General features: G+C 38.5%; 1 protein-coding gene across 2 annotated transcripts in view; it reads right to left on the reverse strand.

The window, feature by feature from the left end:
* Positions 1 to 12,035, reverse strand: part of LOC103146363 (receptor-type tyrosine-protein phosphatase delta-like) — a 187,199-nt gene that overhangs the window by 139,625 nt on the left and 35,539 nt on the right. For both annotated transcript variants that reach the window (XR_001663642.1, XM_007564247.2), the window contains exon 4: positions 7,674 to 7,721. The gene's annotated coding sequence lies outside the window, so the exon portion shown is untranslated. The remainder of the gene's footprint in view (positions 1 to 7,673; positions 7,722 to 12,035) is intronic.

Below are 12,035 nucleotides of genomic sequence, written 5' to 3' on the forward strand. Positions count from 1 at the left end.
ACATCCCTGATAGTTTAACCTTTATCTCGCCAACATGTTCACTTATCTGTACAATTATAGATTTTGCCAGTCAAGCTGTTTCACACAAAAATCTGTTGAGTGTTAAAAGACGCAGGGGGACTACAGGCTAGGCTAATTGTGAACTGTGTGTGTCAGCTGAATTTTAGCCAGAAAAACTGATATCACCATACAATTTACAGACAGACACAGTCATGAGGTTCGCATCCTTTGGCATATGCCATAATGGGATTGACATAAAAAAATAAATAAAAATAAAAAAGATACTTGGGCAACAAATCAATGAGAAAACAAGCATGAAGACACGGTTGCAAAACTTGCACACACAACCACACACTCCCCGCCGCTGCAATCTCTGAACACTTGAAGGCATTTGATTCCTTTTTTAATTTTTCCCAGGCAGGGACACAGACTTTAGCAGGCATTTCCATCTCGACTTGATAAATCTCACAATCTTCTCCTCCTCGCCACACTGCAGTAATTTATTTTCTATCTCTCAGAGCTATATTTTCCAGCTAATATGTCATTTTTCTCCCCTACAACCTGACAACGGATGCCATAAGGGATGATAAGAGTTGTGAAACCTTTGCACTCTCCAAACAGAACGTACCTTTGGGGCTTCCTTTCCCTGCTGTTTCTGTAAAGAAATGCGGATTCCACAGGCGCTCGAACTAGATTTCACACAATTTGGGAACAATTAACTTTGCCTGATAGTTTTGTTTACTCGATTTGGAGGAAAAATGCGTTTAACAACCTGCGTCTGATGAAAGCAACACAAAATTTCAGTAAATTAGAATACCATTGAAAAGTGCATTTATTTATTTGATCCAATTCAAAATGTGGAACCCATGTATTATACAGATTTATTACACACGTAACGATAAAGAGTTATTTTCTTTTAATTTTGATTATGAATATCATGATTATGGTGTACAGACCAGGTGATGACCCAAATCCATTTTGTAGGAAACAAGAATAACACATAGGAGTAAAGAAGAAAAAAAAAAAGTGATATCAAAACATATTTACTGTTTAATTTTCAAAAGAAACAGATCCCTGAATTAGTCACTTAGATCGGTTTTCATACCCAGATGAACTACGGTTCTGGATCACAAGAAGCAAATTAAAGGTAAACGCAATTTCACAGAAACTATGATCTCACTGATTTACAAAGCCAGCTTGTACAAAAACCAATTTGTGCTCCGTGAGTGACGGGAAAGCAGTACCCTTCTGGCTATTCAACTCGCCCTTAATTTAAATTCGATAAGATTTCTTTTGGAGACATTGTCAGGCTGATGTAAATTTCGGAGGCAGAACGAGCGCACCGCTGGCTTAACTTTGATGAGGTGCTAATATCTAATATCAAAAAGCAGATAAAACTCTTATTAGCCCCACTGGTCTTGCTGGAGTGGAAACTTATTACAAAGAGGAGATGAGATGAAAGGAGATGAAGTAATAAGAGCGCCGGGGGCTTTGTTACATGTCCTTAAGCTCTCTGATGGGGTCAATTTAATTTTGGGACCTAAACGCCGAGGGTTTACACATGCAGACAAGCCGACATTGTCTGAGAGATCTAATTTGAACTCTCATGCTGTGCAGACAGCAACATCTGGGGGATTACAGTGTCTCGAGCCAGAGGGAGTTTGATAATCGCATGTCATTTTTGGAGTTATGTGACCCTGCCAGCTTTGGCTGTTTCCGAAGGTCTTTCAATTCCATCAAATGTTTGCGAGATAAGTTGGCTGTATTCATTTCAAGAACTGTTTTTTTTTTTGTTTTTTTGTTTTTTTTTAATGAGGATGGACAGCAGTGACTGTCTTTGTCTCGTACGATTAATTTACGAGTTATGATGAAAAGACAGGAACTCTAATGGCAGAAGCATGAAAAACAGAGTACTACCTTTTTTAAAAAAAATGTGAACACTTAAACAAGTAGGAAAAAAAAAAGGTTCACGTTCTGATTAGAGTAAAATTACATTCAGTTATATAAGATATGAGCAAGAGATCTTAAACTTGATTTAAGGGGATGGACTTTTATAAGCAATATGTCAGTTAATTACTACCAGTTTGTGCTTCCATAAACAAACAATATAAAAATATGGTTTACAGTAATCTGTTCTGAAAAATACAGGCTACAAGTTTGGTTTAAAGTAGTCTTACTTTCTGTTTTAATTAAAAAGCCAAAAAGGATTTTTCCACCAAACCACTTCTATAGTTTAAAGAACATTAATGTGATGCCTCAGAAAGTACCAAAGGAACCAAAGAAAGTAAGTAAGTCAGTAAGTAGTGATGCAAATTCAGGCATACAGCATCCCAACAGATGCAAAAAAAAGCATGGAGCAGAGAATAATGAGTGGTGCCCATTTCCCACCTGTTGCTGTGCACTGCTGCTCAGCTGGCAGGAAGAAGCTGCTAGACTTTCCAATCAAAACAAAAAAAAAGATAAATGCAGTTCATTTTTTTCAGGATGCTTTGGAAGCTATAAAGGGGCACAACCCATTACTTTAATAAAGGTAACTTCATTTTAAAACTACAACTGGCAAACTCTAAAAATATGATAAATAATGCACATGAAGCACTTAAAGGAAATAATTAACTCCAAGGGTTCAAATTTGTTCAGCTAACTGATAACCAAAAAAAGCTAAGAACATTGTTAGAACATCTTCATAAAAGTATTTTTTTTTATATATTTATTTGTTGTTGCTGTTTTGTTGTTGTTTTGTTTAAGCCAAAAAATACACTCCAGGTTGCTACATTCAGCAAATACAGGTGAAATTATTAGATTTTTTTTTTTTTTTTTTTAACACAGTAGAGTTCTGCTCCAATTTCAGAACAACCTCACAAAACATTTGACAAGCGCATTAAACCAAGATGAGCCAGGAACCCTTGCGGGGGGATTCAAACTCAGGTCACTGTGTCTGTTGGGAACTTTTTTTTTTTTTTCCCAACCACTAGGCTTCGCAGCTGTAGGGATGGAGGGCACTTCTTGTTTAAAGGTCTGAGATGGGCCTGATCATGTGAAAAGGTTGTCCGATTGGCTGCAACTAATTCCCATTTCATAAGGTACCTCATTTAATAACAACTTAATACAGATGGAATGAGAAAAAGGGTTAGATGTAAACCTGGGGGTTTCCAGTTCATCATGTCAAAATAACTTTGTTGAATATCCTCCTTAGTCACTGGTTTTATATATCTAAATGCAAATGCAGCCTTACATGTACAGTAGTGAAGTAAAAACAAACAAATATAAAGACCTGGGTTTGCTGAAAGCACACAGTAAGCACAGCATTTGTACATCACCGATCGATGCTCTGGACCAAGAGAAATGAGCTTTTGGCTCTGTGGGTGAGGGACAGCGTCAATATAAAACATCCACTCTAAAAAACAAAGTCGGAAAACACCTTCACTTTGTGCACTGTGTCCCATTGATTTCTCTTCAGCTCCACAGCGATTCTGCAGCATTTAGACATTTAACTCCCTTTCAAGGAAAGTCATTACACGGTGGAGCGTTTAATTAAGCAGCCGCAGCGGTGCAATCTGAATGATTCACTGTCTAAATGTGGATCAACTTAGCATATTTGTGCCTCTGCAGTCCTTAGAGCCGATTCTTAGATGGGGGATTTATGGCAAAAATGCCGCCCTCTTTTAGCTTTCGGCATTTTTAACATTTAGCAGCACACGCTCTATGTACTGTAAGAGTTAATTAAGAATCTGCAAAGATCTGGAGTAGAAGACGCAAGGTGTTCACAGTTGACCTGTTTCCAGAGGGAAGCGAACCTAGATTTTAGGGGCATGGCCGCAGCTGTGTCTGAGGATGCTGTGAGGAGATGTCCTCTCCTCCTTATCCCTCTGTGAACAGGGGCCACGGTTTAATACGTGTGGACGAAGCTTGTGTGCACTTGGATAGACTTTTCCCAAAGGAGATGAGCTTTAGTGACATTAAAATTCAGCTTGACGTAGCTTCTCTAATGAACTTCAGCTACGACATTTTAAAGGTGCTACCTTGTCACACTTTATCAGCCCTTTTAAACTCAATGCCTACCACAGAGTAGGCCCTTTAAGGAATGTCCTTAAAGGGCCGGTTGTGCCACAAGGTATTGATAAAACCAATTAAAACTGTGAAAATATTGATAAATAGCTGTTCCTCTGGGATTTTGTGATCGTTTAAGTTTGTTTTGTTTTTTTTAATCAAAATGACAGATTTTGTGGTGAACATTTAGAAATGCGTGTTAGGAATTTTTATTACTCCATCACTCGCAGTATCAGTTACGAATTCAATGTTTTTGACCAATTTTGAGAAAATTTGCAGTAAAATCAGAAAATAATTTGGAAATTTGTTGATTTTGTGTGAATTTTGCAGATTTGTGAAAAACAGGAAGGACTTATTGATGTAATTTGGAGACTAGAGGGGCACATAAAAAGCTACGACGGGCCATATTTGGCCCCCGGGCCTCGAGTTTGACACCTGTGTAATATTCTAATATTAAATGGCATATTTACATTAGCTGCAAGCAAGGAATCTTCATTATTAACACAGATAGAAGCTTTAAAGCATCAGAGTGTGTGTGTGTGTGTAATTAATCTATACAATATGTTTCACTTACTGATGCATATAAACTTTCTCTTAACATTCCAGTTTTTTCAATTTGACTGTATCTGATGTGTGGACACTAGAGATGTACTGAGCAATCGTCCAGTGACAAGAATTGGAGGACTTTTCCCTGACCAGAGATCAGCTGTCAACGGTGAATGCACAATACCAAACTTAAACCTTAACACTCCTATAATTCTTAAAACACTCTTCGGTGTGGAAGTTGCCTCAGAGGAGAGAATGCTTTTACCTGTCATTTATTTCTCTGTGATATGTTGAATCAGCGTTTTATTTGGACTGCAAGACGGCGCGAGAGAGCAAGACCTTCAGTCGATACTAGGAAGACTGAACGGCGTAAAGTTACACTGTTTATCAACCCCATGTCAGCCTCCGTATTACAGGAAATGTATCAGAAACATTAAATTAAGGTGAACATCTACACTCTCAAATAAAGTGGACTGCTGTCGCATATTAATGATCAACGTGTTTAGCAACTCCGAACGGCCTCAGCCTGATGCAACTTACTTCAATACTCCCAGCAAAATGTTTCCAACATATTTGTTCAATGTTTGGAGAGCGATGTTGAGAGGCAAACAGAAAGCAAGATTAGTTGAAACAAAGCCAGCAAGAAACGGGTCGAAGACAGCAGAGAACACAACAAACTCCCCCGACAGTTTTAAATTCATAGAGAATATTTTAATCCTGTGCAATTTTAGCATGTTTTATTCAGACAAACAAACCTTGTCTTACAATGAAACTTGAAGGCATTTCCATTAAAAAATAAAAATAAAAATAATAAAACTGTTTCAAAAACTTGAACTCTGACATTCAAAACTCAGACTACATGTGTTAATCAAAGTCAAAACTTAATCCAGGCCTGATAAGACGCTCCATTTAACAAGCTCGTCTTTAGCGGGGGGGCCCGATCAGGTGAAATGAAGAGGAACTGATTGCTTGTGGTGATTGTGCTGATTGCATTTTAAATTTAAAAACTTTTTTTCTCCCCCCCTCGAGCGTGCGGTCCCAAACAGCCGTGGCTCACAATGAAATCCCGATGAAATGCCACCATCTCTAAATCTCAGCACACTGTCACATCTGGTAATTTGTCTATTTATTGATAAGTGAAGGCACGGCGCAATGTATTCATTTAAATATCGCAAAAAAAAAAAGTGGCAGCAGAGACTTGCTGTTTGCAGAACCTAATGCTTCTTTTTTTTTTTTACTTTCACTGGTGAAAGTTATGAAAGTTCTACTAAAACAGAATTATGCCAGACAGATAAATAAAGCAAAAAAAAAATACTGATTGTGTTGCATTGTGTAATCAGTGAAAAGCAATTTTCACACTATGCTGTTTGTATATTGCCTGAGCAGCACTGTTCATCAACAAAATCCTGATTTTGCAGGGACAAAGAGTTTAGCATTTCTGACTCTGAGTGCAGCCAGATTTCAAAATGACTAGGATCTACAACGCAATCCCCCCTCCAGTCAAAGCATGGGCGATTGTGCAACAAATGTCACACAGATGACATTTGGAAATATTAAACTAGACCAGCAGGCACTGAATTAAGTATTTCTCAGTAAAAAAGGTTGTTTTTTGGGGGTTGGGGGTCATATCTTTAGGCTGCGCTGAGGGAGGCGGATCATGTGGAGTTTTTCCACAGTAGCTGACAGGTATTGTTTAAAAAAAAAAAAAAAGTAAGAACGAGAAAGAATGAAATAACGATAATATGGGTGAGACGCCAAGCCTGGCTGTTTTTATTTCGACACTGGACTGAGCCCAAGCCGAGTGGGCATTCAGAAACATCACGCTTACAGAATGAGTAACCGTGTGTTAAGGCAGGATCACACAGGGAGTGAGAGTAATCTGCGATATCAAGCCAATGTAAAAACCTATTTCAGATGCACAAATGCGAGACTCGCAAATCAGGCTCTCTGGTTTTGTTGCAGCCTGGTGGGTTTAATATTCAGGGACAGTTATCCATTTAAGACTGGAAAATCACTCTTTTAATGCGCTTCGTATTCATTTTAAACAACGTAGCATTCCGCAGAGGTTTAACACTCGAAACACAGTCGGTACCGAGCTTTCATACGGCTTCATAGCGACACGCACGCACAACGTCGTTCACATAACGGATTTCCCATCGTTTCGAAAAAGCTGCGTCTGGACAAAAGGAATCACGGAACACGATCCGAATGATTGTCTGTGTTTGTGTTTGAGATTACAATATGGCTAAACTATATCACCCCTAACAAGTCATCTGCCTGAAATGTGTGGCTGCCGTGAATCACTTGAGTGTGCGAAGCGCAGTAGTGTGCAACGAATTGTGCTGACAGGTCAATTTTGGTCAGTGAGTATAGCAAACGTTTCATATTTAACATCCTGCCAGCAGTCACTAATGAGCACCGACTGAGTAACTTGCAAACATTAAGCGTCTCCTTTTTTTTTTGCATTATTATTATTTTTAAATATGAGGTCCAAACATTTTCTGCAACATTCTATTTCAACCTGTAGATTAAATACTGGTTGAGTAAATGTTGGCTCTCTCCCTGTTTTTTTAAATTTGGCTTGATGAACACGAGCTGCTTTCATTCATGCCGTATGGATACATTTGACACAGACCTCCTTCAAACACTTAAAGCTTTCTGCCTATATATTTTTTTTTTCCATGGCATCTTTTCTTTTAGATTAATTTCTCACAAATTAATCAAACAACAGAACCCGCATGTGTTATATGAGCCACAAATCCTATTACAAAGAGAAAGAAAATAGCAGTGTCTTAACCCTTGAACAACTGCAATATGATTAGTCATCAATGAATTATTTAAATACTTAACAAATCAAAGACCTTTTATCATACACTACACCAGCTGAATATAATAATTTATATAAAAACTAAGTCTCAAACCCCTGAGGTCAATGGAGCTCTAAAATATTCAAAAAGTCAATTTCGTCTTCATTTACATGTCCTCTTTCTCCGCTAATGAGTAAATGAGTCTTAATATTCATTAGAGGATGGTACACACCTAAAAGATAAGCCACACAGACAGGAGGAAGGGAGGCCTACCTTGAGGTTGAAGGTGTGAAAGTCATGGAACATTCTCTCTCCCGAGACCTGTGACAGAGCGAGGGGATGAGACGTCAGTCATGATTAGGCCAAAGCGCAATTACAGACCAACTCCTCTGACAGTGATTGATCAATGAGGAACTCCTTTAATGAAGACAAGGACTCCAGGTCTTCCAGGAGCAAATTGGCAAAAGTGAGAGGTGGGGACGGTGTCCCAGACTGCTAAGGCGCTAAGAGGATCATCCTGTCTGCAGAGGAGCAGGGATTGATAGCGATACAGTATGCACAAGTGGCTGATTGACTTGCAACTGAAATGCGCCAGGGCTCTATTAAAAGTTGCATGATAGTTTTGTCCGTCACTGCCACACTTTTTCAGCACAACGCAGTTCAGGATTTCAAATGAAAAGTTTTTTTTCTAAATGTTCTTCAAATCCAAGATACACATGTGAGGTCAATCAGGAGCAAATACAGAGTTTGAAAACTTGCTTCGCGTTTGGCCTTTTTAAATGGGTAAGGCGACTGGGTTTTATTGCAATTTTCTTCAAAAAGTACAACAAGATCAATAAAGCAGGTGTAGATGAATAAATACAAGAACGCGTAATTAAATAAACCAACCCAACACAGTCAACCGGAAATTAATAACATGTATAAAACTCCCTCCACCAAATATACTAGCCCAAAATATATAGTAAACAGTTCATCAGGAAAAAGTTCATTTAAACAGTTACATAATTAATCACATCTATCCTTCAGTAATCCAACCTTGAATTTCAGGATATTATTTTAAGAAGTATATTTCTTTACAAAACTCCTAGATAGTATATACACTGCTCAAAAAAATAAAGGGAACACTCAAATAACACATCCTAGATCTGAATGAATGAAATATTCTCATTGAATACTTTGTTCTGTACAAAGTTGAATGTGCTGACAACAAAATCACACAAAAATCATCAATGGAAATCAAATTTATTAACCAATGGAGGCCTGGATTTGGAGCCACACACAAAATTCAAGTGAAATGTTCCCTTTATTTTTTTGAGCAGTATACATTCCTATATAATAAATTCATATATTACTTCAAGTTAAATGTCGAAGCATTTTTATTACTTCCTTTTTCCCTGGAGTATAAGTATAACGTGACAAAAATGTCCATTTCTTTATAACAGGAAAGAAAGGAGAGCATGCGATTCAAATAAGGCAAAAACATTTACACGAAAATACCTACTTGCACAAATTTGCCCTCGACAACAGGCAGAGAAATAACTAAAGAAAATACTGTTGAAGATTAGAGTAAACTCTGAGGCCACAAGCAAAAATAACAACAAAAAGTTGACAGACCATTATTTGCACAGATCAATTTCGCATGTAAACTGCTGAGGTTTGTTTTGCCAAAAATTAAATGAAGTGTTGTGAAATAAAAACAGCAACCGCCACCCACCCTCCTGCAACAACAACAACAACCACCTCTTGTTAACACATGTAGTGTAAAAACTAAAATATCCCCAGATAATGGAATATGTCTGTTTTTATACCTGCTCAGTATGTAGCAGTCAGCTTTCATAAAGATTGCTATATTCTCATCCCAATGGATATGGTCTTATTCAAACCAGGAAATTTCAGAAAGAAAAAAAAAAGTTTCAGCATCGGTCAACTTAGATGGGAGGAAAGTTACAATTTGCCGACATACTATATAACACACAGATGTTCCTCTGCTGTCAAATTTATGAAAATGTTTGGTGCATATTGAACAAACAGCTGGCAAATAACACTGTTTTCATAATATGTTGTGCAGATGCTCCGTCTGAGCCGAGGAAGTTTTTCTGAAATTGGCATGCTACTTTTGGTTTATGTTCTTTGTATTTGAACAAAGAAAATAACGGACTGCACACAGCAACGTTACCGTACTCGGATAGTCTGGTGACCGCTTGGGAAGAAAAAAAGAAATGGCAAAGCAAAATGACCTTCTGGGCAGCAATCTTGATCGAAATGAGCATCAATAAGAGGAGAAGAGAGACGGCAGCTTGAAAGAGCTGGAGGAGTTTAATGGGCCAGTCAAAAAGCTGAAAAGTGTCGACGTCGTTAAGAGAGCTCCAAAAAAGAACAAGATTGAAGCAATTGCTTCAAAACAGTTTGGTGTTACATTAAGTGCAAGGTTTTAGTCGTGCAGTCGGTGTTGTATACAACTAAGTAATATATTTCAGCATAAGATTCTATGTAAAATCAATACAATAGGTGTTGTTTTGGATGTACAACAGGGATCAGGGTGAAAGCTGTTCCCAGATACTGATCCTCTGTGCTACTCTGACGCTGTTTGCAAGAAGAAGAAGAAAAAAACTGTGAGCACAAGAGGCCTTTAAACATGACTGCCTGTCTGAGTTGGACTGTCACAGCCTCATTGTTAAAGCACCAGAGACCAACGAAATCAGGCCCTAGAGGCAGAAGCTTCATATGCCACGGCGTTTATTTTTTATTTCCCCCCCCGACCCCCCGACAAAAAATCTGGGCTGCCTTACGGTTTGACCTAACAGAAGGAGGGACACATTTGCTTTCTGCTCGATTCAAGAAGCGCACGCGGGGCGAGGGCAGCACTTGCCAAAAACAGCCTTCCCTTCGAGCGAAGCATCTGACCGGTGCTCCAACTTTTTCCCTTTGCAAAACTTCGCAGTCAAAAGACACATGCAAATGACTAATTAATTTATCTTGTTTAATGTTTATTTTTGTAGTTTGACAATTGTGTTTTTGTTAATGTAACTCCTTTTTTAAAGGAGTTACATTAACTCCTTTAAAGTTAGTCATAAAGAAAGAAAAAGTCATAAAGAAAGAAAAAATAAGACTGACATGTCCCTATTGTGAATGGGCCCTTTGTGGCCGGGATTGCATTGAATATAATTCTATTCATATGTGAAACACTTTTAAACTCCACCGCCTTGTAGGAGATAAACAAGTCAAGTTTGACCTATAAACAGACAAAAAAAAAAAAATCACTTTTTTTAAAGATTTTTTTGGCCTTTATTTGATAGTTAATTGACAGGAAAGTGGGTAATGAGAGAAGGGGGAAGACATGCAGCAAGGGTCGCCAAGGCCGGGAATCAAACCTGCGACAGCTGTGTGAAGGACTAGGGCCTCCATATGTGGGTTGTGCTTAACCCCTCCGCCACCACAGCACCCCCAAAATGTTCACATTTTATTTAAATGATACTCCAACCTGTGAACAATGTGCCTGGCGTGTGTGTCAAAAAGATAGTTGTGACTTTTTCGGACACAAGTATTCACAAGTATTTTACTTGTGGTTGGCAACACTCGTTTATTCATCAAGCCCGTTTGAGTGCCAACGCTGCGGCATTGCTTGATGGTCACCATTAAAATTATTATGTGCAAAACTCCACACTTAGTTTTGCTTTTGGTCTACTATTAAAACAAAAACAAAAAAACACAACAGCTTTCAAAAGTAATAAGAAGTCAGCTCAAATAACGAGGACTTCATTCCCAGCTGTTTCTTTAAACTTTGCCCATCAAAGAGATATGCGAGGGTCAGATAATCAGCACTGCGCCCACAAGCGCCATATGTAGCTGAAAATGTCATCTCCACGTCAGACTGTAAAAACTCTGTTTGTTATTGTAATGTTGCCATTTGGTTTTAATTCATACTCGAAATGATGTTTGTAATTCATGTTTGTGGTTCCGATTGTCAATACAAATCAGAGAGCGGCTTGTCAGGCCTGCGACTAATGATCACAAGTGCAGTTTGCCGTTTGTAACGGTGCAAATAAACCGAGTTGGTCGTATCAGAACGCTGTACTGCCGGGACGCTAAGATAAACAGAGTGATTTTCATAGCTATACCCTCTCTCTGTGTTGCAATGCTCAATAGAAATTCATAATGTAACAGAAGGAGGGTGAAATATTTACTGTAGAGACGTTTAAAGAAATAATTTTATGGCACCGAGCTGGCTCTCCGGCTGTGGGAAACAATAAAGCTGGGAACTGGACGGTATTTTCAGTAGCTGCATTCATCCCCAGCTCACTTTGAAGACAATTCACAGTCCACAAATTGTGTTCTCACACTGTCCGACCCGATGCTCGGATGCAACCTCACTGCTCGCATTGTAGGTGCATTGGATGGAGAATGTTTCGGCAACTGGTATTATATGATAAATCTAATTGGTTTGTATTAAATCATAATTATGACAGAATTGGTAATTGAATCCGAATCTGTGCATAAGATTGGCTTGAGTTGGTTGGAGTTTGATTATGTTGAGTACAGATTTCTATACAGTAGGGCACAAATTGGACCCGTTTTGAGTTGTGATTGGCAACAACATGAAGGGATTTGCGTAACTCTCTGGTGAGACGAACCTTC

The sequence above is a fragment of the Poecilia formosa genome, unplaced genomic scaffold, assembly GCF_000485575.1.
Source record: "Poecilia formosa unplaced genomic scaffold, Poecilia_formosa-5.1.2 Scaffold157, whole genome shotgun sequence".
In the NCBI taxonomy this organism is placed as follows: domain Eukaryota; kingdom Metazoa; phylum Chordata; class Actinopteri; order Cyprinodontiformes; family Poeciliidae; genus Poecilia; species Poecilia formosa.